This window comes from Canis aureus, chromosome 28 (genome assembly GCF_053574225.1).
Source record: "Canis aureus isolate CA01 chromosome 28, VMU_Caureus_v.1.0, whole genome shotgun sequence".
Classification (NCBI taxonomy): domain Eukaryota; kingdom Metazoa; phylum Chordata; class Mammalia; order Carnivora; family Canidae; genus Canis; species Canis aureus.
In genome coordinates, this window is record NC_135638.1 from 27,314,927 (window position 1) to 27,342,270 (window position 27,344).

The following is a 27,344-nucleotide window of genomic DNA, read 5'->3' on the forward strand; positions in this document are numbered from 1 at the left end:
ATAAAAATTCAAACGTTTATTCAACAAATATATCTTGATTAGCTATAATGTGCCAGTTCACAGCTGGAATGACAATCATGAACAAAACAAAGTCCTTTCAAAATGCAAATTCAAAGTACACAAATCAAGTAGTGATAATATATACCATATTTTGAAATTATGGCTTTGTATTTATCTTACTGCTTTGAAAGTGACATGATGATTGAGTTAATAGTAGCAAAATTGCCCTTGGGCAGTCCAGCTTGTTCCCTGTTCTGAGCTCCAGATTATAAATGCTGCTGAAAATGGCTAGTTCCAGAGAAGTGTTTTAAAAAAGGATTGCTGATGTATCTATACTTTTGTCTGTGGGAGTGCTATTTTTGCAGATACAAATTGGATTCCTTTTTTTAGAGTTTTAGGGTATGAATTTCAAGAAGATTCTTAATTGCAAAAGGAAAGCCAGGCTAGGAGCTACTACTACAAATGTTACTACTACTGTTATTGCTGCTGCTGCTCGCTATAATTTCCTGAATTGTCAACATCTGCCAGTGCTTTGTGATGTTTTTGACTTAATTTCTTTCATCCTTAAAAGAATCCTATGAGGTGTAGGACATTTGCAGTACAGAAGAAAAAAGTGAGATGGCCACAGAGTCATTTTTTAAAGTATTTATGAAAATGAGACATAGTCACTGTCAACCTTAAAAATAAAATACCCAGTTATTTTACTAGCAAAATTAGTTTATTTGGGAATAACCGAGGAATTGTAATTCAGAACCTGCAAGCTCTGGCAAACCATAGGCAAGCCTCAAAAGACAAAGGGAAGATCAGCTGTTCAGAGGTTTTAGAAGAAACTGGGAGGATTGTTTTGAATAGTTCATTGGAGAACCAGAGTTCGAGATTGTGACAATTCTCATTGACTGCAAGCAGTGGTTAGTGTGTTGTTGCTGGAGCAGGGAGGGATCTTCCTTCTTGTTCTTAAAAGCAGATGAAATTCCTGTATGAAAAATGTCCTCCCTTGTCAAGATAATTCTTATCTTCCTTCTTCCTGCCGGTTATGCAAGCAAGCAATGAGCGGTTCATGTGTGAGAGCTCCCCCTTCAGGGAGTCCTGACTCCGGTTTAAATGAGGTGTCCTTCATCTCCACAGTAATAAAGACAGACATCCCTTTAAATCTGCATTATCAAAAGTACTATAATAAGACTATTAGCACATGCTACATTGCATATTGTAAATTACAATTAGCATTATTGATTTCATGACTAAGTAGACGGCTTCCCAAGCAAGCCTTATTTGGAAGATTCAAATCAAATTCTACATTATTTTCTAGAAGAAAGGTATATTATAAGAATATTTGGAACTGGGCAGCCCTGGTGGCACAGCGGTGTGGCGCCGCCTGCAGCCTGGGGTGTGATCCTGGAGACCCGGGATCGAGTCCCACGTCGGGCTCCCTGCATGGAGCCTGCTTCTCCCTCTCCCTGTGTCTCTGCCTCTCTCTCTGTGTGTCTATGAATAAATAAATAAAATCTTTAAAAAAAAAGAATATTTGGAACTTAAAATAGCCTTCACAAGAGTGCCTTCTTAGTGTCTCTGCCTTAGTAAATGGCAAATATCTCACTTAGCTAGCTTTCCGAGGAAGTAACAGAGTTGAGTGGGAGACAAGATTTGAATGGTCAATGGAGATGCACACAGGGATTATTTTCTGCAGACCTCTGCTTCCCTCTCTAAGGCAGAAGCTCCTTTCAGATAGTGACAGCTGACAAGATCAACACCAGGCAGATGATCTTCCCTTGATAACTTGTCCTCTGGTAGCAAGCACCACCATTTGCCCCTTCTTAGCAAGTGGAGGTAGTGGGTTGTTCTGCAGTAACTGGACCCAGGGTGGTGGGGTTGCTGATCTGGAAAGACACCAGTGGGTTTACCTTGCAGATGTGAAATTATTTTCACTCAGAAGTGAAGTGTGTAAAAATATAGAGTTGGTTTGCAATAATTCTCCTGTTCAAAGTGTTGTAGCAGATCTTTTTACTTATCTGTGCTGAGATGATAGAAAATATTACTGATAATGTTAGAGCTAAAGTTTCAGCACCTCCAGCATTGTCTTCTTCTGGTAGATTAAACCAAAAGATTAGAAAATGAAACTTTTACTCTACCCCTCCACCCAGCGCTCTCCCTCTTCTAAAATTATGAAATGGAAATGTACTTACTGCTATACATGCAATTTGTTATGATGGGAGAGAAAGTATTTTTAAGCTGAAAAGTTATGTGACTTTTATTTTGTAAGATATTGCAAAAGTTTTCCTGTTTTAAACTACAACAAAGAAGTTATTTCCTTTTCAAATTAGTTTAGTTGAATATTTATGTAATTTTAAATATTAAGCTTAATTTGAAAGTAAAATATTTTATCTGTTTTTATAAGGTGCTTTATGCTTCTGTATGTTTATATTTATATGAATATAATGTAAATAAATATAAATAAAAACATACTATCTGTATTTTACAAGGTGCTCTATATTTACATTTTCATCTGTAACTCAACTAGTGATAACCCATGCATGAAATTTATCAAGTTCCTGTTATGTACCAAGTACTGTGAGCCTACAGTGATATATGAAACAGTTTTCTGAACCTAAATATGGTTAAGTGTCTTAAGGTACAAAGTGCAGAATTGAAAAGCCAAGATTGCTTCCAAGTAAGATTAAAGGATCTAGTAATGTAAGATTAGTTTAAGAGAGAAAGTGCCTAACACGGTGCCTGGCATACAGTAACAGCTTATACAGAATTTGTTCCATGAATGAATGGTGAATGAACAAGTGAGAGAGAAATGGCACTTGACCATGCAAAACAAGTCAATTGGACTTGAAACAATTCCAGAGCAAAGGCAATCATGTGAGCAAAGAAAGAGAAGAGAAAATTTAAGGCAAGTTTAGGGAGTGGTGAACAGTTTCGTTTGACTGGACTTCAGGGATGAGTGGTGTGTCTTAAAAGTAGGTCAGAGCCAGATAGTAGATGCCTCAGACTCCACTCTAAAGATTCTGGCTTTTATCTGTACCATGGGAAGCCTTTGAGAGCCTTTCAGAAAGAAGTGGTGACCTGACAGATTGGTGCTTTAAAAAGACCTAGCTGGTGACACTGTTCAGCCAGGAGGAATGGAGAGATTCTAGAATCACTGGATTCTGAGCAGTTAGCTGGTTCTGAGACTAATGCAGTCATTGAGATTGAATCTGCTGTGATTGGCTGCTGCTTGAACAACTCCCTCAGAGTGAACTGAGCCCCATTGTTGTTATCTGACAGAACTGTGTTTGATATGGCCCACAGAAAAATGTCAACCAAATGCTGTGGCATGACACAATCAGTCATGAAATTGGACTGAAATACATTGTTCCCAAATGGTGAAAAACAAGGTGAAATAGCTCATGAAAAATAAAAATCTATAAGTATAGTGAAACTAACTTAGAAATAAAATCCTTAAAAAAAAAAGAAATAAAATCCTTTGCCATCTTGTTGGTGCTTCATTTTTGACCGTGTTACGTGCTTGAGGGCAGTACTTTGTAAACTGATATTTTCTTTTTCTTTGAAAAGACTACACATTGTTTATACCATTTATTCTTTTTCTTGTGCTTAAAATGTAAATTATGGTTCCATCCAGACCAGTGCTAAGCAGTTTTAATATCCTTAAGAACAACTTCATTCTTTGTAAAACATACACAATCAAAAATATTAACATAGAAAGTAGTCCAGTTTTTCATGAACAGCCTTATAAGTTCCAGAATTTTAATTTCTTAATAATTTTCACCATGACAGTAATACTTTACACACGTCCTGAGTAGTAATGAAGGTATTACTTGAATAGACACACACACACACACACACACACACTCATACCATTAGTTTGGCAGGGAGTAGTGACAAATCAATGCACAATGCTCCTTTCTTTGCTCTCTATCCCATTTACTCAGAAACAACTGATAAATAAGCTAGAAGACAGAAAGTTGGAAATAAAAATATTGAATTTAGTGTTCTTCAAGCTGGTTGGAAAAATGAGGCTTGATGTTTGTAGCTACAGGGATTTGCTTAACATTCTCTATTTCTGCTCTTCTTCCCAACACATGAGGGTGATGGCCCACCTACGGAAATCATTGTGTTTTCAGGACACACACATTTTACCAGGAAGATAACTGTCCCCCTTGGTCTGGAGCTGATATGGCAGAAGAAAAGATACCCCCACTTCTACTTTTTCAAGATTAGCTCTACCCATTGGAGTAACGGGGACCAGTGCTTGTCAGATCATAGTCATCCACACTTAAACGAGTTAGCATTTCTTCTTTGTGGGGAGGCAAATGAGGAGGTAAGTACAGGATAGACCAAGAGAGTGATTGTATTAACTAGGGAAAATCCCTCCACCTAGCTACACAAATCAGTGGAAGGCACCTTGCCCTGTAATACACACATATATACACTCTCATTCATAAATATCTTCAGGCTTCATTTGGAGGAAAAGTTTTTGGAAGTATTATTGACTATGATTTTGCTATGTGTGTTGTGATTATAACTAATAGCTTTAGTTTTGAATATTTAACAGATCAGAATGCATGTATTATTACATACTTATATACATCCAAGAATGAAAAATACATTAAAGCTATATTTTTAAAAATAATGAATTTTTAATAAGGCATTAATTTGGAAAAATAAGTTAAATTTCAAAAATCGTTAAAATATTAAATATGAAAATTATGGTATTGTTTTAGAAATCCTAGTATAGCTTATGATGATCAACAAAAAAATTTAGCTGCTCAAACTTTGTTTACACATCTTATTCTTAGTTCTTCTTTTATTACCTTTCCTGGAAGCTTTTCATGTGTTTTTTTAATTTTGTTATATGGCTTCTCTCCAGTTACCTTCTAGAAAGTCTTCATTACTCAGGATCAAATGGCTAACAGGAAGATATCACACAAACAGTGCATAAAGCAACAAACTGAAATGTTGAGACTACATAATAGTCCTGATATTGAAGTAGTACTGATATTGACATTAAACTTTGAGAAGTGTTTTATTCATACCTTTGTGGTTTTTCATGGGAGACGTCTTAGAGATTTCGGTTACAACCAAGTAGTGAAAAATAAATGTTATAAAATAACAGGAGTACCTGTGTGGCCCAGTCTGTTTAGCATCTGACTCTTGATTTCGGTTCAGGTCATGATCTCAAGGTCATAAGATGGGGCTCTGTAGTCAGCAGGGAGTTTGCTTGAGATTCTATCTCTTCCTGTCCCTCTGCTCCTCCCCTGCTCTCTAAATTAAGATAAATGAATATTAAAGAAAGATAAGTTTTACAAAATACAAAGCACAGTGGGATATTGGCTGTTGTGAATGGAGTAAGAATATCTTGTTGAGTAGGATGAACTGGGAGCCACAATGGAGGCAAAGTAGAGAGAAGATGATATCATAGCACCACCAAACCCAGTAAATTTAAGAGAGTAAAGCTAAGATTTCATTAAAATCTTTTATAATCCAGGCAACCCAGGTGGCTCAGCAGTTTAGCACCATCTTCGGTCTAGGGCATGATCCTGCAGACCCCGGGATCGAGTCCTGTGTCAGACTCCCTGCATGGAGCCTGCTTCTCCCTCTGCCTGTGTCTCTGCCTCTCCCTCTCTCTCTGTGTCTCTCATGAATAAATAAGTAAAATCTTAAAATCTTTTATAATCCCATGTGAAATATATAGATTAGATAAAAGTAATACTCAAGAATCAATATTGAATTTATATTGAGTATAAGATTTATACTCTATTGGGGGACCTGGGTGGCTCAGTGGTTGAGCATCTGCCTTTGGCTCAGGTGGTGATCCTGGGGTCCTGGGATCGAGTCCCACATCAGGCTTTATGCAGGGAACCTGCTTCTCCCTCTACCTATGTCTCTGCCTCTCTCTCTGTGTCTCTCATGAATAAATAAATAAAACATTTTTTAAAAAAGCTTTAGACTTTGTTGTCCAAATCTGTTTCTCAATCCAGATAACTTGGTGCTGAGACAGACTGAAGGACAATCAGTCAAGGGAGGACAGAGAAGTTCCTTTGCCTCTTGCTGCCCATAGCCAGTGCACCCAGAGGCCATGGTATTATTTAGATATTTCAAAAGAAACAACAGTGAACCTGAGGGCATTTGAATTATGTAATTAGCACATCTGACCCCAGCATAGTTCCCATAGTTCCCATCTCTGTCCCCCCATCTCATTGCCCATTCTACACCAGTGTGTATTTCTCTTTACAGTTTTCTCTTTACTTTGGTAGCAAATTATGAAAAATGGTTTCATCTCATTTCCTATGTATATTTACCAGTACCTTCTTCAGAAGTCTGGAGTTTCTGATTGGTCAGAATAGAGAAAATTTTGCATTTGATTTGGAATTTTAAGTCTTTAGAAAAACAAGTTGGAGTCCAAGAAAATGAAATAAAAAATCCCAATGTTAATATTCTGTTGAAATGGTTTACTAGTATGGCTTGGGGATAACTGACTCTATCCAGTTGATCCCTGCCAAGTTAGTGACTAGGGAGACTCTTCATTTCAAATGGCAGTGAATTCCATTCCCAGTGATTAGCTTTTGATTGCCAGTCATGTTTGCAATACAATCTATTGAGTTTTTAAATAGCTCTAGTCTGATTGGGCTTGTGGAGTCTCTGTTTACTCAAAAGAGAGGAAGAGGTTACTCTTTGGTACCAAATAAACCCCCTTGGTTTACACTTTTGCCTAGAAAAGAACTTTCACCTGGAGATGACATCGGAAAGCTGACTAGTTAGTTACCAGGGGAATGTGGCCTTGAATCAGAATAGATAATAGACTCTGGAATTTGGGAAATAATGTTGGCTCAGATATTCATTTGTTGGCCTCTAGAGACCCTCAAAACTAAATGAAAATGAACTCCATTAAAGATGAAAGTATTATCTTAGTAGAACTCTCAGACTTTCATTTTCTCTCTTGCAGGCTTGTTTGGTACACACATATGTTGCAGAGCATATGCATTTTGAGTTATTCAGGTGTAGATTCTAAATGCATACTAATTTGTTATTGTTTTAAAGCTGAATCATTCAGGGTTTCTAATACAAATTTTGATTCTAGGAGCTACTAGATGGCAGTAAGTAGATGAATTGCTCAATTCCATTTTTTATAGCAATTTAAATACCTTCTTTAAGAAAACATTTTTCTGATAACAATCCTTGCTCTCATTTCTAAAAGGCTTACCATGTGCCTATGAAGCACTACTATCCCTGTCCACTTTAGAGATGCAATTCAAAGTAGTAGGACACCTGTATCATGTGAATAGCTGAGACAGGCACAATCCAGGTCTTCTTTGAAAGCCTATTTTTGGTAATGGTGCTGGACAGCCTCTCTCTGAAGCAATGTCATTCTTTTATTGGGGTTAGTTTAATATTTTTTTAAATAGGGAATGAAGTGGACCTAATTAAATCCAATTGATAAGAATACTAGGCTGTTATTTAGGACAAAAACTTATTTCCATTATCCGGAAGCAACAAAAGAATTTCTTGCTGCAGCTTGCTTATCAGAAACCAAGTAAGTGAAGGAAATTTCCATATTTGATAAACTTTTGATAACTATTTCTATGCCATTAAAATTGGGATATTACCAAAGTTAGAAAGATGAGAAGTTTGTACCTAAATGCTAACAATTGCTCAGTTAGTAGATGGGAAGAATAATTGTTTTAAGAACTAACTTAAGCACATTAAGGAGCACCTGAATTAAATTTTTTAAATTAAATTACCTCATTTTACTTGAATCTCATAGTCAATTTTACCAGGAACTCTGAACTTCAGCTTCACCTTTGCATTCTAAAATTTCCTTGAGTTCAGATCCCATTTACCGATAAATAAGGTATTCATTTGTTTCAAAGACAGTGCTACTGAATATATTTTCAGAGAATTGTTATTGTAAGTAACCACAAACATCTAATTAGAGACATTCTGTTTTCTTTTTCTAGCAAAGTATTTTCCAATGGATATTTAGTAAAAAGTAGTTCTTATATAAATAAAAAATTTAAGGTTGATTTTAGGTCTCGAGGGTTATCATAACCTGTTGGAGTTCAGAAGTCTTTTTTCCTTTGAGAGAAAGAGAGAGAGTGCACAAGATGGGGGGAGGGGCAGAGGGAGAGGGAGAAGCAGGCCCCTGGCTGAGCAGAGAATCTGAATCAGGACTCCATCCCAGGACCCCGGGATCATGACCTGAGCCGCAGGCAGAGGCTTAACTGACTGAACCACTGAGGTGCCCCTTGAGTTCGGAAGTCTTAAATGTACAATACAATGTTAAATGCTCCAAATATCAGAGTGCCATGTTTCTGAATTTTATTGTTCTCACTGAATCACTGTATTATCTTGATACTTTCTAGCATTTTCAGTACAATTATTAAAACAGTTATAGTGGCTCTAAAGGAATGTAATTGGAAAAGAAAGATGGCCTGTACTGGATGAAATTCTTAATTAATCTTTCACTGTTAAATTGTTCAAAATTAATCAAGTATATTGCCTATAAGAAGGCAACTACACTTTACATACCTCAGTATTATCATCACCAAGCCATATATTAAAAGTTAATTTCTGATTTAAAAGTGTTCTTTAACTGCAAAACCATCAATCCTAAATAATTCCATTACCAAAAAAAAAAAAAAAAAAAAAAAATCTTATAACACCAAAGAACAGGATAGAGAAAGTAGTTTGCATTTATCGTTTTGAGATTTCTTTTTGATGTGAGCTTTGCAACATCAAATTAGGATATACATTTTTTTAAATAACTAACTTGAAGAATACCATTTATTTACTCAGTGATTCATTCATTCATTCATTCATTCATTTCTTCAACAGTATTCATTAGAGAAAGTGAGGTTCCAGGCATTCAGAATAATGACCATGAGGGATCCCTGGGTGGCGCAGCGGTTTGGCGCCTGCCTTTGGCCCAGGGCACGATCCTGGAGACCCGGGATCGAATCCCACGTCGGGCTCCCTGCATGGAGCCTGCTCTTGCTCTGCCTGTGTCTCTGCCTCTCTCTCTCTCTCTCTGTGACTATCATGAATAAATAAATAAAATCTTAAAAAAAAAAAAAGAATAATGACCATGAAATGCAATAACAATTCTCTGATATATAAGGAGAAAATAAACCACTTGAATTGTAATCAAATTCGTTGATAAATATCCTTGGGGCTATTTCAGAAAATTATGGAAAGGTGGTCTTCCCCCCAACTTGTTTTGAATTATGAAGATTATACTCTTCACTGGTTCTCAATATTTTTATCACTGCAATACACCAGAGTGACAAGACTCACTCCACTAGACACACTTAGCCCCTAGGACAGTGCTTCTTCACAGCTGGAGGGAAGAAGTCACTTGTCCTTTGTCTTGAGCTGCAGATAAGGGAAAGAGTCTCTTGGCTGTCTGCCCCATTCATAGTTTAAGAATCACTGCTAAGTGTAAGCATGCTTAATTATTGAGCAGGCCAGGGGTGCCTGGTGGTGGTTCAGTTGGTTAAGCATCCGACTCTTGGTTTTAGCTCAGGTTGTGGTCTCAGGGTTGTGAGAAGGAGCCCCAAGTGGAGCCCATGACCTTGGGTACTGTCCTCAGTGGGGAGTCTGTTCCTTTACCTCCCCTTCTGCTCCTCCCTTCACCTCCTTCTTTTCCTCCCCACCCCCCCATCCTTGCTCAGCCTCTCTCTCTCAAAAAAAAAAAAAATTAATTAAATCTTAAAAAAAATTATTGAGCAGGCCACAGAGATGAATGCCTCAGTAGATCCAATGCAAGAAGATGCATATGGTCCAAATTCTGACAGTAGAACTAGGTGAATTCAGTTGATTTTTTCCCCCATTAAAATCAGCTAGTTGTTCAATTTAATCCATTAACTTAACCAGATGTTTTTGGGCCACACACAAATAATCAACGTAAAATAAATATATTATTTGGTTGGATATTTTGTTAAGATGTGATTGTGATCAGGATCATTTTATGATAACAAATGATGCTCCTGTAACAGATGCTCCTCAAAACCAGAATAGCATGAAATACTGGATTTCGTTACAGTATTTCAATACAAGAGTCAAGAGTCAAGTCTAAGGTACTTTGATGCTAGAGTGCTCTTGATCTTTTTGAAGGTGTCAACAGCTGCCACCTGGCTGACAAAGATTTTAAGAAGCTATTTCAAAGAAGTAAGATGTAAAAAAAAAAAAAAAAAAAAAAAGTGCTGTTGTTCTTATCAATGAAGTAGGGGGTAATACCTTTTCCTAAGCTTTTTGTCTATGTCTCTGCCTTGCCTCTTCTATAAAATAGAAGTGCTTTCCTGAGAATTAACTTATCATTCTCCTAACAAGTTAGTATGAGTTAGCCTGATGGCTTTCTTTACTGACTAGGAATACAGAAAGAAAAATGCAGAAAACAAAAGGATAACGCTGAAGAAAAACTTGAGCCATTTCTCTGGTTTGCTTAATCTCCTGTCAGGACTTCATTTATCACCTACAATATTAATTTTAGAAAACAACTTTAAGGAACCAGCAAACAAAACGTTAAATAATGAAGATGAGGTTCTTCTGCAGTTACAGTCACTTGTGTGATTTGAAATGTGAGAATGGATGATGCTCAATTAAAATTTGTTTTTTTTTTTGTTTTGTTTTGTTTTGTTTTGTTTTTTAAATTTGTTTAAAATGACTTCTTTTTAAAAGGCAGACCATTGCGTTAATTTTATGAATTCGCACTACCCAAAGTTTCCAAAATAAACACACACTCTTGCTATAAAGATAAGAAGACTGGATTAAAACAATCAAAATATGCCAGTGTGTTTTCTTTAATATTCATCTATTCTCTTTCCTTTCTGGATGACAGAGCTGTGGCTTTCTAATGCTTCATCCTCGAGACAAGGGATTTGTCCTGATGGCCTAGCGGCTACTTAGATTTTCCTGGTTTCTTTTGCATGGTCTTAAATATGATTTAGAGATGTCATCAAATTTCATTTGCATTAAAGGAAAAAAGCAAACAAGCATGCAAGAGTTGGACAGTTTTATAAGAATAGTAGAGTATCACGGTGTGGAAGATTATTCTGTGTTTCTGTTGTAAGAGTTGGGCAATTCATTGCAAATCAAGGTAATTTGTCTTAGAAATCAATCGATTAGTTTTCTCCTATTGAATAGGGGCTATCCTTTATTTCATTCAAAAATGCATTCTTACCTTACATGTTGGAACTGAATAGGAACCTTTAAAAAGATAGAATTTTGTATTATCGAGAGAAATGGGAGACAAAGCCCCCAACCTTTTCATAAGCCTCTTTCAGTCCATCTCCAACATGGTGACATTGGTACAGACAGGGTTTGTCACCCATAAATTTACAGCTTATTCCAGTCTCTTCATAAATTGACTAATTTTTTTGAAAGAAAAAAAATATATAGGTGTATAAAATACCCAGTTACAGGTTGTGTTCTATTTAGCCCTTGATTGAAACGTATTGCTCCTCAGTATCTTTTAGCTATGAAAATTATAATATGGAACAGAGATTAGAATGAAATTATCATGGCTAGAAGGCATTTACTCAGTGGTGGCAGCCACATAAACCTGGGTCCTGAGAATGATGATAATACATTAGGTTCTGCATGCCCGATATTATTGCCGTACATTATGTATGTTTCATTTATACTATTTCGCACACACCAGCAACGCTGACAGATAGGTAATTACTCTCTGCGCCAATGAACAGTTATCAGCACCACCGCTGTTTATTGCTGGAATGAAGTGCGTTTGTCAGTCAAGGTCACTTGTTTGTGTGTCCTCTTTAATAGTTCCTTCACAGTTGTTGAACTTTGCACGCAGTTCTTATTGCAGGGTTCCTGGAGGTTACTTTACTGCATAATGCGTTTCCTGTGTTATCAAAGTCACTTGTATTTATCAATTTAATTGATAAACAACGAAGTTGCAGGAAGCAGAACTGAAGATGCGAAAGAACATATTTTGCTAGTCAGCTGATCCCACTAGGTATTCAGTAATGAATGCTCTCAAGAAGATGCATTCAGCACAAACCCTCCTAGGTTGTGATACGCCGTCAGCCTGAGCTAGTGAGATTTCATTTTATAACGTTAACCTTAATTTCAGCCGCTGATGGATACTGCCACAATTTCATGACTACTATAGACCACATTTGTACCCTCTAGAAGTATGTTTTTGTTGTTCATTTCTTGGGCAGTGCAGAGGTTATTTTCACGTTTAGTATACTTACATAATGGGCTAAATCCATTTGGTTTGACTTTACACCGATCGTGTTTATTTTTTAGATACGTGCCATTAAGCCTCCCCTTCCCATAAAAAATGTTATCAGTCTAATGCCGGTTATCATCGTTGTGTTAAAACTCCAGTCTTGTTCCAAAATGAACATTGTATGGTGCATTTTTGAGAGTAAAAATAAATTCAGTGCCATTGTGTCTTATCCTATGCAGCCTGTAATTTCATCTGTTAGAAAATAAAGAAAATGGTTGATCTTTTTATTTTTGTTTGTTAGCCACAGTGCTTTATTAGAAACTGGAATAACCTCTAGGATATAATAATTTATCCAGTCAAGATAACTGGAGCTATTTCCTTAAGCCTGTGATCAGCTTGAGTTTGTGTGTTGGGAGATTTATACTGCCGTTGCTTATTACCAAAGAAACAGTTAAAAAGGATTTATGGTAGTGCACATTATGTGTGTGTCTGGAATTTTTGTGTATTTAACTTCTTCCCTTGCCTAGCTCTGTTTTTCCTCTCTTAACATTATTGTCAAATAGAGGGAATATCTATACCTACTATTAAATGCAAATTTTATTCAGGCATTTAAGCAGAATCACATTCATTCATTAAACTAAATGATTCTTTTATTTGAAAAAATATATCAGCACATGGTAATATCACACCCTGTTTACAAGGGACTGTAGTTCTCCGGCAGTGCAAAAGTTTACTATTTCATTATTAAAGGATTAAACTATGGCAAAAGGTGCCTGGTGACCGTGAATGTTTTAGTTAATTTGATTATACCCATAAAAAAAGAATTTAATTCCAGAGCAGCCACTGGGTCGTATGCCTGGCGGTGTGGTTCCAATGCATCACGGTTCTGATCTTGTCCTGGGAGGGACTGAAATTGCCATTTGGACGAGGCGTGGAGGAAGAGATGAGCAATTCGGTTCACTCGTGAACCCAGGTTAACACCATGCCTCGACGTTTTCAAAACGCTTCCTTTTCTTAGTTCTTAGTTACCAGAGTGTTACAAAGAAAGGGTTTTGATCTCATGTAGATAGCATAGCATTAATTACCCTGACACTAATTAAACTGCATCAAACAAATACCACCGTGTTCCTCAGGGGGACAACAGAAGGCAGTTTAAAATAATTACTGGAGCTTCATGCATGTGTGAAGTTTTCATTACTCTTAGGACACAAGCAAAAGAGATTTGATAGCATTAAAATAGCCACCCTTTAGTGATTGCAACAACAACAAAAAAAGTGACTAAATTTTCCTTGGAGCATATTGATGTCTAAATAGTAGTGGCTTCAATCCTTGAGAATGGTAACTTTTCCTTAAGAATTGCAAGTCTGTGAAGCAGGAACAGGTGTTCCAGTTCACATTCTGGTATGATTATGTATTAGCTTATGTTTGTCAGACCATTTCATTAACCACCCACTGCTATCACATATACATATACTTTGTTCTTTCTGAACCATGAAATGAAATGCATATATCTTCACTAATGCTTGCTATCAATGTAAATGAGAAAAAGAGGCTTATTACCAATCATGGCTGCTGTGAAGCCCACACCTCTGTACACTTACAGGTAATAAACATCTTCTCATAAGTAGGACACAAGATATATTGAGTTCTGCCTGTAATAAGAAATGGCGATCTTGTCCTACTTTTTGTATTAATGGATGGTACTTCCCATACGTATTTAGACACCATGCAATGGTGCCGTTTTGAAGAAAGCTTCTTCTCTCAGTACTGGAGGTGGTCATTACTTTTTGAGATCTTTTGTCATCCTGGAGGTAAGCAGACCTTTCTGGTCACAGGTAGTGGGGTTTTTTTTTCTTTTCTTTTCTTTTTTTTTTTTTTTGCAACTGGACAAGTGCACCAAGTCAGTGGCCACTCTCAGAGGGATCGTAGACGGTCTCTGAAAGGGAGCTATTAAGAAACACTGAGGTAAAAATCCACTAAATCCTAGCTCAGTGAAGTCATGTAAGTGAATGATAGTATCATGGACAGGTGCAGTGGTTGCAGAAGTTGTACTTTTGATTCTTTCAGTAGCAGGTGTGCCTGTGAGCGTGGGTATGCATGTTTGTGCATTCATGTATCCCCGCACATGTGTGCATGCGTGTGTGTGTGTGTGTGTGTGTGTATGGTGGATTTTCCCTTCCGGTCTGTTCTGCATATATACACATTGCATAGTCCATGATCTTTACTTCACAAGGTCACTTATCCTGTTTGTTTCAGTGACATATGAGCAGTGGAATCAAGTTGCCTGGGTTCCAGCACCAGGTGCCAGCCATCCTCCCTAAAAGGTATTGGGAATTAAATCGAGAGAGTGGTCATTTCCAGATTTATGCAACTCATATTTCATTCGGTGAATGACTCTTTGAATGTGATTATGGAGTGTTTCTGCGTATGCAGTACTGCATATTATAAGCCATTTATTTTTTACTTCCCTCTGAAAGCAATAATTTAAGGGAATTATGCATTATGAGGGTTTTCCAGTGATTTTTTAAAAATTAAAATAATACCAGATATTTTAGGAAACCTGTTTAAGAAAATAACACTGAATTAGTGTTTTATAATTGTCACACTAAGCAAAAAATGGATCAAAACTGATTGTAGAAGAATAAAATTTAATCCAGTTGTAGAAATTTGATGGGTCCAAAAAATATGCAAAAAATATACTTTTGTTCCTTTATAAGCCAGATGGTTTGTCCTATTTTAAGCCGATAGTATCTTCATACATCTCTCTTGAATGTCATTGGTTTTAACTGGCAGACAGTGTCTACTATTAGAATTTTCCTTATTCCTGGATGATCTAAAGTATATTTTTGGAACATTTGGATGATCATACTGTACACCAAGAAATTTTTTTTCATTACACTTAGCTCATACTCAAAAAAGTGTTTATATAATTAAAAAAAAAACCTCTAAAAATGAACAGTTCTTTTGACATGATGTTGACAGAAGTCACTTTGATATAGTTTAGAGTCATGAATTTTCTATCTGTTCCATTTTTCCTGGGGCTCCATCAACTCAGACATCCTGATCTGTCATTTTCCAACTCTTTGTGAAGGCCTTGACAGATAGAGGTTTTGACAAGTGCTGGACATCAGCGGCAATGCAGAATAAGCAGTGTATATTTCTCCAGGTAAAGTGACAAAATGTCTAAAAGCGTCAGAGGAACTGTGTGGTCTTCAATCATATCTAATATTATAAAGTAAGCCTTTGTTTATGTTCGGTGTTTTAGGACTGTATCATGGAGAAGATTTAAAATTATGTCAGAACCTGAGATTAGAGATCTGTTACCTTAGTTGCCAGTGTTTACAGTAATATTTCAGTCACTAGAAAAATTCTTTACATTCCTACTGAGTGAATGATGGGAATAATCGCATGATGAACAGGAGTCTTTAAAACTGTAACATGTCATTATGTATTCTTTTTTGTGTGTGTCTGCTGCACTGATTCGAGTAATTCTGCTTGATTAAAAATACTTTCTCATCCTTCTCCAGAGTTGACAGTTCAGAGTTCAATTGAGAACTTTTATTGAGCACTAATTAGAACTGTTGACAGGGCATTAACTTTTTAGACATGTCAGCATCTTTCATCGTTATATCCTCTGTTAATGGCTATGTAATAAATGTAAACATTGTCCCACTTATCGAATATGTTGTTCTTTTCGTATAATTATTTTGCGTCTGCATTCGCTCAAGAAACAGCTGTTGGAAGTAGAGTGGGATGCAAAATGGCACAGCCTGAAGATGTTCTTGTTCATGCAGCTCACTCCTTTTTGATGTGATACCTACTGGCAGGGTTGTGCGATGAATTCAACTTCTTTGACAGCCATCAGCACTACTGACCAGTGGTTTCGGGTTTTCTAGTGATGGAAAAGAGTAAGAAAGGATTCCATAGTTTAGTTTTTTTCCCCCTGCTGCTGGATCTAAAGCTTCTGCCAACAACCATCTAAATCAACACCATGCCAATGTGCTCTGCAGACCGAAGGTCACCCCAACATCTGGCCCCACTGTCTGCTTCTTTCAGGTTTGTCACTGGGCAGCATCTGCTTATGGATTCTTTCTCAACCTCTCTTTGATCTCTCTGACAGTAAAAAGAAGCTTCTATCACCCATCATGCGTTAGGATTTAGGAAAAAAAAAAACATTAAAAAACATGAAACATTGGAAAACAAGTGGAATTTCACAGGTTTTCAGCTCTCTTTTTTAAGTTGAACATTTTGTTTGACACAGACACATGGAATGAGGTGATTCTACTCTTGGTTTTCAAAAATATTGTCACAATCAATAAGTCTAATATGTGAAGACATCTAGTCTAAATGAGCCCTATTTTTTCTGTTTTGGTCAGCCTTTAAAGAGTAAAAAGGTAAATCGTGTGAACTGGTTTTGTTTTTGTATGCATTTTGTTTTTTATTAATGCTGAAGAATCAACGTTGATATCTATTGCCTGCTTTTCTGACATTTCTATCAGTGGTTAAGATTTCACATTTTTTTTTTTTTATCCAGCAACTTGGAATACAGAGGACAGTTTGGGGTTGCTATGTAATCTGTGGATAAGTATTGGCAGATGTGGTCACTATTTACCCACCTGAAAAGTGAAGCTCCAACTGAGTGTCCTCCCGAAGGTTTAGGTAGTATGCTGTTTACAAAGGTGCACATCTCCTGAGCAAGGCACTAAACCACCTCCATCCCTCCCTCCGTAGCTCACTTCCTCTTTCAACCCTTCAAGCCTTTGCCCTCCAGATGGGTTCTTCTGGTTTCCAGTCTGGAGTTCAGCAAATGCAGAGTGAATGTTCACGCCGCACCTGGAGCTATCCTAGGTGCAGGGCACACAGAAGTAGACAAGACAGACACACTTCCTGTTTTCTCAGAGTTCAGTTTGGATTGATAAGGGGGTCTTCTACATTTTCAAGACATGGAATCTCTGAATGATCCAAAATGTATCTGGCCTTCCCCAAGAATTAAAAATTCATTGTTTTTAGGTGAGTATAATTGTGATAGTTCACAGCTATGTTTATGACAAGAGTTTAATTCTCATCCAGATCAAATGCTAAAACTTTCAGGAGATACATTCTTCTGCCCCTAGCACAGAACCTGCCACTCAGTACACATTTGTGGAGATAATGGGTGATTTTCTTCTCTTTTCCTTCATTCTCCCCAAAAATAGGTGATTTCGTTCTTTTTCTTTCATCTTTCAGAAAACTAAAGCAAGAATTTTTTTATAGCATTTACCACAATTTTCAAAGCACTTTTACTAATCTGTCATCATTTGTTCTTCACACACACACAAAAAAAACACCACAGAAATTTACAAGAAACTCAGAGTTAAGTTTTAAGTCCATGGTAATTAGGAAAGCATTGGTGCCAGGAATCTGCATATATTATTGTTATCATTAATTAGTAATTTCTCATTTTCATTCCATAAAAGGAGTTTGTTCTGTCTGCTAGCAAATGCTTCTGAAAGTCCTCAAATAATTGCTACAATGTAAAAAAAATAATGTGATATGTCTAAAGGAATGAGCCTTTTTCATCCGGGAATCATTCTAAATACAGTATAGTCACAAGTCAGGGCTAAGATGCAAGCGGAAAGAACATAACTTGAGGACTATTTCTCCTCAGTCATCTGTAGACTGAGAGAATCAGGGAGTCAGATTCTAGCTCCCTCTTCTCTGAACCAGTTCAAGGACCTGGTTATTGCAAGTCATTTGAGCTTTCTGGTTTTCAGGTTTTTATTTTTCATCTGTAAAACAAGGCTTCGGGAGTACATGGAAAAAATGATTTATATACAATTTTATTTATTTATTTATTTTTGCTTTGGAGGTTGTAGAATTACCACATGTGTTATCTTCTTTATCCAGAACTTATGGTTCTAACATTTTAGGAATCTGTCATTTCCCCTGAAAGGATAAATGCTTATTATGTTAAATAAAGCCTTCATCACAGGCATCAGATTATAATGATTCTGTTTAATGACCTGATACCTGCTTTGGAAATAATCTCTCTGTAGAAATACAGTCACCTAAGTGATAAGCACTAGTATTGGTAAAGAATAATTATGGACCTATTAATAAATTTAATGAGTGTTCTTTGTTCTGAACATTTAATATTACAAATTCAGAAGATGAATTTCTGTCTAATCAATTACAAGAATTATAACTAAATACATATCATATACACTTAATTTAAGAATAAAATCTACATTTTGCACTTTCTTTGATTTATATGTAATTACCTCATGTGAAGTACTCCAAAAAGAAATTGTACATCAAAGAAAATTATTTTCTTTTGAAAACAGCCAAATCACAAAAGATAACTCTTTTTTTTTTTTTTTGTTAACAAACCTGTGAATTTACGTATGTTCCTTTGGCCACTAGAGGGAGTCCGCATTGTCATGAAGCCCAAGAAACCCGGTAACAGGAAACGCGGGCAGTTTTAGAGTGTTGATAACACATCCATTGTCTCCTGACAAAATTATATGCAATCAAAATATCATGGTTAATCAGACTTAATTTTATCGGGCCCATTATCTCCCCTCCCCCCAAAAAGGAATTTTCCATCATACCTCCTTTTGTCGTTAAAAAAATGTATAACTTTCAAAAGGTGGTAATTTACAGTGCTTCCTCAAAAAGACAGATTTAACCATCTGAACGATGAGGATTAAAAAGCCTAATATTCAGGATCACCGGATCACTGATTATCTTAAGTCAGTTTTAGCACGGGTCAAAGAAGGAATCTGGAAATGAAAATCTTCCCTTTCTCCCCCAGGCCCTCACCACATAGGCAGCAGATGTGCTGGCTTTTTTCATCCTGACCTGCTGATAGACATCACCCCTAACCTGCAGGGACTTCCTTCTAGGGTGAGAGGGTAATTGTGTCTCATGTCCGGTCAGTCTTGTGCCCTCTTCTGAGACCACCCAACAAGTGGCTTCATGCGTGTATATTTTTGCAGAGCCAGTTTATAAATGAGGAACTGAACCGAAACCACCTGCTCACTTCACCTCAGCTCCCAAAAAGCAGAGGGAGGGTGGGGACAGCCATGCCTGTCTCAGCGTGACCGGTTTTAGTCGGCAGCATCTGATCGAAGAGTTCAAGTGTTTAAAATTTCAGGTTTTCAGCAGGATCCCTTGGGTTTATGCTTAAATATCTTACCTTGTACAATGACTGACATTTGATTTTTTTCATTTCTGGGTTGTTTGCTTCCCTTTACCCAGAGGATCACAATGCAATGGATAATCAAAAGTGTAGGCAGTTATTACAGAGCTATACTTCTGTTACCTTATGTTCTCACAGTGAGATGTAGGTATCCTTGATATTCTAAGAAATCACTATATTCCTCCCACATAAAACATGACTCAGAAGACCTGGTGGGGTTGGCTGACACAGTGCTTCTGTCTCTGCACTGCCTGTGCTGAAAGACCAGTTCTTTTGCTTCTTTTCCAATTTGTCGTGGATCAATACTTCTGTAAGACACAATAAAAACAAATGACTAGAAAAGTGAAATAAAAAAGCATTTGTGATACTACCTCCTTTTTTATTATTATATTCAACAGACATAAAACTGCTCTGTGAAATTGCTATAAGAGTTTCTAAACACAGGGCGCCCTGGTGGCTCAGCGCTTTAAGCATCTGCCTTTAGCACAGGTCATGATCTCTGGGGTCCTGGGATGGAGTCCACATTGAACTCTCTGCTCAGCAAGGAACCTGCTTCTCCCTCTCCCTCTTCCTGCCACTCCCCCTGCTTGTGCTCTCTGTTAAGTGAATAAATAAAATCTTTTAAAAAATTAGAGTTCTAAACACTTGCTCTCCTTTTCTGTGTCTGATGATGGACGGCATGCACACTGGTCATGGGTGGGCTGCATGGATGTTGCAGTGGCCGGCTGGTTTTCTTAGTTCTCACTGCAGTTCCATACCTGCCTGACGATCCACTCAGAGAGTAGGTGACACTGCCTCCCAGCCTGCTGCAGAACAGCGACAGGCTCAGAACTCCCTTATTCTCCCTCATCTGGAGCAAAGGAGGAGCTGGAAGGTCGTGCTTCGGAGCCGAATGCAGGGCGGGGGGAAATAGAAAGGGAGCTGTGTGAAAAATTAAAAGGCAGGGTTGATGGCAGTGCCAGCTTAATGAAAATAAGGTTTCAAATGTTTGACCCTGAGCATATAATTAAAAGTTTGTTGCAGATGATATTTTCTAATCACCTCACACTACAAAAAGGTTCAAAATTAAAATTATTTTTGTCTTATGAATTTGGTCCAGGAATGAAGTAATTAAAGGGGGTCTTCATGTTCATGAAAAATTCAATAGGGAAAGAATCTGGAGAGCTTAGTAAAATAATAGACTGAACACATTGTCTTATTTTTCTCTTTCTTTTTAGTTGCCCTTTTGAAATGGAGCTGATGGTAATTTTGTCTCCCAAGCCTCAATGCATATTGAGGATAGATTAACTAAACAAACACACTGGTCTAGGAATCAAGGACCCCAGTTATCATCTTGTCACTACTTACTAGCCATCTGGCCTCCAATAGATCACTTTAGACCTCAGTTTTCTCTTCTTAAGATAGGAAGACTGTTACTTCTCTGTCTTACTCAGAGGACTTCTCTGTCTTTCTAGGAGGACCGGGTTAGTTAGTGGACTTTGGAGATCATCAGGCATGTTATACGCACTTAGATATGTGTACGTATCTATGTACGTATACACATAGGTATGTGTACATATCTATGTACGAATGGCATCACTCTTCATTTTTATCAAATATTTATTTTCTTGAACTCTCTTGAGTACATCCTAAGTTTATTATTAACTCATCCATGTATATTTTAGGGGCCTTTCATCCTAACCTCAGTATATCCATGATTTTCAACATAAAATTTTTCTATTCTTGTTTTAAAATGTAGAGGAAAGAATGAATCATTTAAATATCATCTCCAAGATGAACCTCATTTGACCAGTGATGCTAAGCATTGCTGTGGTGCTAAGCTTCCTGGACTGGATGAAAGGGAGTCCTGCACGCACATACACACCCAAGCCCTTGACACTCTGCTGTCTCATGGTACCCCCTGGTCAGGCCTTCAATTTCCACATGATCATACTTTATTGTCCTTGTTATGCTTCACAATTGGTCACAATGGGACTTCCTTTGGAGAACAGTCATTGCAAATGAGAACACAAAGGAGGTCATTGCCCTGGGAACAAAGAAGCAGGTGGTCTCAAGGCTATGACACTTGGCAGAACCTAGTCCTAATCAGCCTCTTTGACCCCTGGGGAGAGAGGTCTGAACAACCTAAATCTAAATAGGAAAAGTTCTGGAAATGGAAAATGGAAGAGTACTTTTCACCCTAGTAACTGGAAGGATCTACGTTAGCCTCCAGAAAAGTTACTTAAGACTCAAGAACAGGTTGGAGGATCTACCCATCCATTCAAGTATTATTTGAGCACCTATCCTGAACCAGGGCCAGTGCTTGGTGCTGGGTAAAAAGAAACAATAATCTGGATCCTGCTCCTGAAAAATACAGATTATTGTAATATCACATGTGGAAATAGCTTCAGGAAACTTGTTTTCCTTTTCTGCTTTGAAGGTTAATGCCGTGTCATAAGGTCAGAGGAAGTTGCAAAAGATCAGCTTGAGTTTATTTTCACCTTTATACAGTTATAGCTGTGATTTGCTTAGACCACTGCTCCAGCTTTTACTATGTTCCGTCCACTAGACATTCTTCAAAATGTCTGTGCCCAGTTTCTGTTGTTTTTAGGGCTGAGCTAGCAATGTCAAGGGAAGCATTTGACAGGCCAGAGTGAGGTCCTGGCTCCCTCCAGGGTGTGGTTCTTTGTCCTGCAGTCCAAACACTTGCCTTTGTCAGTGATCACAGATTAAGCATCCTCTTGTGGATTGATGTGTACTTATTGTCTAACAAGAGACATGAGTAAATGAGAATGCCCATTTGTTAATTTACAATTGGGTTGGACCCTTTCTGAGATATAAATGCTTGTATATTATAATCGGGACAACTCCTCACTGATACTCAGGTAACTTGAGGTCACTCTGGTCTTCCAGAGGCTGCTTCCTGAGACTGGAATCAAAAGCAATGGCAAATAATCTTGGGGCTACTTGGGACAGGCACCTAATGTCAATGTATTGTGTATTCATTTCCATGATTCTTTCTCTTTCCTTCATCTGTAAGTTTATTTTCTGATCATGTTTTGCCCACAGAGGACACTTGGTTAATGCTGACTGCCTGCAGGCCTTGAGAATCTGGAATCTAGAAATCTGCACTCTGTACTTTCCAGTAGAAACACATTTGAGGGATGCCTGGGTGGCTCAGCTGTTGAGCGCCTGCCTTTGGTCCAGGGCATGATCCTGGAGTCTCAGGATCAAGTCCCATATCGGGCTCCCTGCATGGAGCCTGCTTTTCCCTCTGCCTATGTTTATGCCTCTCTCTCCATGTCTCTCATGAATAAATAAATAAATAAAATCTTAAAAAAAGGAAAAAAAACCACATTTGAATTATGTCAAAAAGTACAGCTCTTTGGGTGTCCCCAGGAACTCTTTGACAAGTCTGGTCAGTATTGAAGAATCGTGAGTGTGGAAAGCACCCTGATCTATGAGTTAGGAGGCAAGAGGCTTGGTCTGGCTCCTCCCCATTGGTGCAACAGTGGCTTAACTCCTCAGCAGGAGGAGGAAGTTAGAAAGGGTGAGCAGTAAGGACTTGTAATGTTCCAGTGATCCTGGGCTGCTGGAGCTAGACACAGACTTGTTAGTTCCTCAGGCTACATTGAAGTGGAAAGTACTCTGTGTGCCATTGCCATTTTGTTAAGTGTATTCCTTTATATACCTACTATGTCTCAAGGACTTGGGAGTCAGTGGTGAGCAGAGACAAGACTATTGCATATAGACTTGAAAAGGACTCTGCAGACCATCCAAGTCCCACATTTAACCCTCACGATCTCCCCACCCCCATTGCTATCACAACCAGATGTTTGTATTGGTGCCTACTTATACATATGTTGGATGCATGTGCCAGTGCGATGCCTGCTTTTCTGGCAGTCTGTATCCTTTGAGAGTGGACAGAGGGGTTAAATAGAGAGATGTGGATATCTGTTTGGCTTCTCTCATCTTTTATTTCAGAGCTTTTGGGAGAGCTGATAAGTCATTTTCTGCTGTGGTCACTAAGCCAACTTAATTTCCCTAACCTATATTATCTATTTAGTGGTTGAATTTGTGTTGATAAATGTGACATTTATACTTTTTGGTAAAGAATACAATTTTGATAAATGTTTATGTCAATTTAGGCTTTTTGAAACCGTTTAGAAACTGTGAATGTTGATGTAGAATGTTTAAATTATACTTAAGCTATTTATACGACTCTTCTCACTTTCATTGTTAAACTGCCCCCACCCCCAGCCCTAAGCAGCATTTCACCCTAGGAGCTGCACCATCCCAAAGCACTGAATTGTTATAAAATCAGCAGGGGGGATGGAGTGCTGAATCCCGGGCACAGTGACACACGTGCAATCCCTTCATACCATGAGTATTCGGTTCCATTTCTTACTGGAAGGCATAAAACTAATTGCTATGTGCATTTTTAAACCACAAAAATGTCCTGGCAGAAAATGAATGCCTGGGGATATTTGTATCCACATCCCACAGTGGAGTAAGCAGGAGAAGTAGTTCCAGTGAAGGGAGAAGCATAAGTCTGCCTTGAAAAATCTCTTCAATTTCCCAAATTTATTTTATATATTCTCTTTTGAATAGAACAAATTTCAAATATTTCTTCACAGCTCAACAGATATATGTTATTGAAAGTGCATATTATCCCTTCAAGTTTGGGAATGAAGAATACATACATTTTCTATGGGGTGTGTGTGTTTAACCAGCATTTTCTAAGCAGAAAAGGGGATTGCAAATACAAGGATCTTAGAGCTACTTGACTTAAGTGTAGACTGCAAATAAGAGTTGCTCTCCAAGCTTCAAAATACACAACATCTGGGTTTGTTCATTACTTTTTAAATAGAATGTTTTATCGTAAACATGGAAAACGTGATGACATTGAATAGTTGGTCTTATTTTAAAGACTCTGTAGAGCTGGGATATTCTTTTCAACTTAGAAAAAAAATATTTCATCAAAATGTATTTCTCCTTATTTGTAAGGGAAATAACATATTTTAATGTAGGAAGTACACAGCTGCAATTTATTTGAGGCGTTTTCCAAGAGTGGAGATGCCAATTGAAACTCAGAATCAAGTAAGTTTTTTTGCTAGACTATTACCCAGTGAGGGGTTGCGTATAATCAATGCAGACAATGGGCATTTTAACATTCATTAATTTGTTTAATAAATAATTGTGCAGAAGAGAAAATGTATCATGCTTTTCATGATTTGGGAGATAATAATATCTCTAGGTGTCTGTAGGTGTCAGCATATACAATAGGTCCTTCTGGTTTCTGCCAATAAACAAGGAGCTTTGTGTGTACGTGCATTGTGTGAAAATTCAGTTGTAAATATGTCCCCTCTCCTTTTTAAGGAAATCCTAGAAAGAACATAGAATTTGTCATCTGGATATGAGTATTTTTAATTTATATTAAGTATTTATTCATTATTTAAATATTGAGCTTCCGTAGGACATTGTAAATATAACCTATATGAAAGTTTGATGTTCATGTGTATTTTAAAGAATTTATCTCAAAAAGTATGCATTATATTTTGAAGTAAATAAGAAAATTTTGAAAAGTTAAAAAAAGTAGATAGCTATTTTATAAAACCAATTAAACACTAGGAAAGAAATGAAAGGCTATTTAAAATTTAATGACAGACATCTTAAGAATTTATCTTTAAATCAGAAAATGTTTAACTGCCAGTGCTAGAAACACAGAACCCCAGAAACTTGTACTTCCATGAAAATTGAACTAATATAAAAGTTTACTGGGAGAAGTGCCTTTCAAAATGAAGTGTAAGCTCCTCATAGGTATGTCTTTCTTTGATTCTGTGTATTCTTTTTTCACTCAGTATATCCTCAACGATCTTCATTCAGTGTTTCGCACCTAGTCCATATCTATTAAATAGTTCTTGCTAAATTAATAGGTGAATTTTTAAAAAAGATTTTATCTATTTATTCATGAGAGACACAGACAGAGAGGCAGAGACATAGGCAGAGGGAGAAGTAGGCTCCCTGTGGGGAGCCCAATGTGGGACTCAATCCCAGGACCCTGGGATCAAGCCCTGAGCTAAAGGCAGAGGTTCAGCCACTGAGCCACCCAGGGGACCCAATAGGTGAATTTTTAAAAGGTGAAGGAGGAAAGAAAAAAGGAAGAAGGGGCCTAGAAAAAGGGAAGCTCCACAGAAAGTGTTTTAGATGCCTTTTACACATTAATTGTAGCCAGCGACCCAGTCTCTAAAGCTTTGCCAGGGGGAGGTGATGGAGATGAACGGGTAGAAGGACGCTTGCAGGAGCTGCAGAAGCATCACAGGCACAATGATCCAGCTTGAATCTGGGGTTTCATGTGCAGATATCTTTACTATCACCATGGATCTTGCTGAGTCAGGAACTGCTTTTATGCTGATGACAGGAGCTGAGGGCTTAGGGAACAGTGGTTGAGTACTACTATTCGGTACTAAATGTATTTGTCTGGATTGTGATTTGGGCTGAGAGAACTCTGCAAACCCAGGGTGATGGCTGGGAAGGGAAACAAGACTGGCAGGGTGTTACCTAGGCTCCTTGAACATCATGTCCTGACTCCCTTCCCAGGGCCCAAAGCAGTTGTTAAGCCACATGCCTCAGACTGAAGAGAGTTTTGCAGATAACGTCAGGTAAATCCACTGGAATGCAGAAATATTTTATCTGGAGGAAAGATCTATAACAAACCAGTGAGACTTATTTATCCCTCCTTTCACAATGTTCAAAGCAGGTAGAGTTATTTTCCCAGCTATGCAGAGTAACACACACTTGGAAAATGTTTAGAGGGGCACCTGGGTGGCTGAGTGGTTGAGCGTCTGCCTTTGGCTCAGGTCATGATCCTGGGGTCCTGGGATCTAGTCCCACATCAGGCTCCCCGGAGGGAGCCTGCTTCTCCCTCTGCCTATGTCTCTGTCTCTCTCTGTCTCTCATGAATAAATAAATAAAATTTTAAAAACAAACAAATAAAAAGAACATGCTTAGAGAAAGTTTGAATTATCCAGGAGTAATTTTTTTTAAAGAAGTTTACATTTCTTTTTTTTTTTTTAATTTACATTCTTGAGCATCTGTTGTATGCCACATACTTTTAGATGTTATTGAGTTTGGGTTTTTTTTTTTTTTTTGCATTGATTTATTTTCTTAATTGAGATGTAATTCACACACTGTAAAATCTGCCTTCTAAAAGTGTACAATTAATCATCTTTCAGTATATCAATGAGGATGTACAACCCTCACTACCATCTAATTCCAGAACATTTTCATTATCCCCCCCCAAAAAATATCCCATTACCAGTCACTCCCCATTTCTTCTCCTCATCCCTAAGTAATCAGTAATCTATTTCTATTTTTATGGACTTGCCTGTTCTGGACATTTCATATCAATTGAATCATACAATATGTGACCTTTCATGTCTGACCTCTTTCACTGAGCATAATGTTTTCAAGGTCCATCCATGGTGTAGCATGTACTGTACTTCATTCCCTTTTATGGAATATAAATATAATAATAATAATTATATTATTATTGCTAAATTTATGGAATATAAATATTATAAAAATAATTATATTATTATTGCTAAATAATATGCTGACATGTAACCATATACCGCATTTGTTTATCCAAATGAATATTTGGATTTTGTTTCCTTTTTGGTAATTAGGAATAATACTACTATTAACATTTATGTACTAGTTTTTAAGTGGATGTATGCTTGCATTTTTTCCCGTGTATTTACCTAGCAGTGGAATTGCTGGTCTGTTTGATAGTTCTGTGTTTAATTTTGTCAGGACTGTTTTTCACAGTGGCTGTGCTACATTACAGCCATCTAAGTGGGTGTGAAGTGCCATCTCATTGTGGTTTTGACTTCCATTTCTCTAATGCCAGGGATATCAAGCATCTTCTCATGTGCTGATTGGTCATTTGTACATTATCAGAGGTGGAAAAATGTGGAGGAGTAATTT

The 27,344-nt window shown here is 37.5% G+C and overlaps 1 protein-coding gene and 1 long non-coding RNA gene across 3 annotated transcripts in view; one reads left to right on the plus strand and one right to left on the minus strand.

Moving 5' to 3' along the window:
* Positions 1-27,344, plus strand: part of CYP7B1 (cytochrome P450 family 7 subfamily B member 1) — a 174,553-nt gene that overhangs the window by 60,308 nt on the left and 86,901 nt on the right. The gene's annotated exons all lie outside the window — the stretch shown is intronic.
* Positions 5,128-27,344, minus strand: part of LOC144300575 (uncharacterized) — a 67,593-nt gene continuing 45,376 nt past the window's right edge. Inside the window, exons 9-11 of the long non-coding RNA XR_013367298.1 lie at positions 20,135-20,297; positions 19,500-19,684; positions 5,128-5,265 (exon numbers count right to left, since the gene is read on the minus strand). This is a non-coding gene — a long non-coding RNA (uncharacterized LOC144300575). The remainder of the gene's footprint in view (positions 5,266-19,499; positions 19,685-20,134; positions 20,298-27,344) is intronic.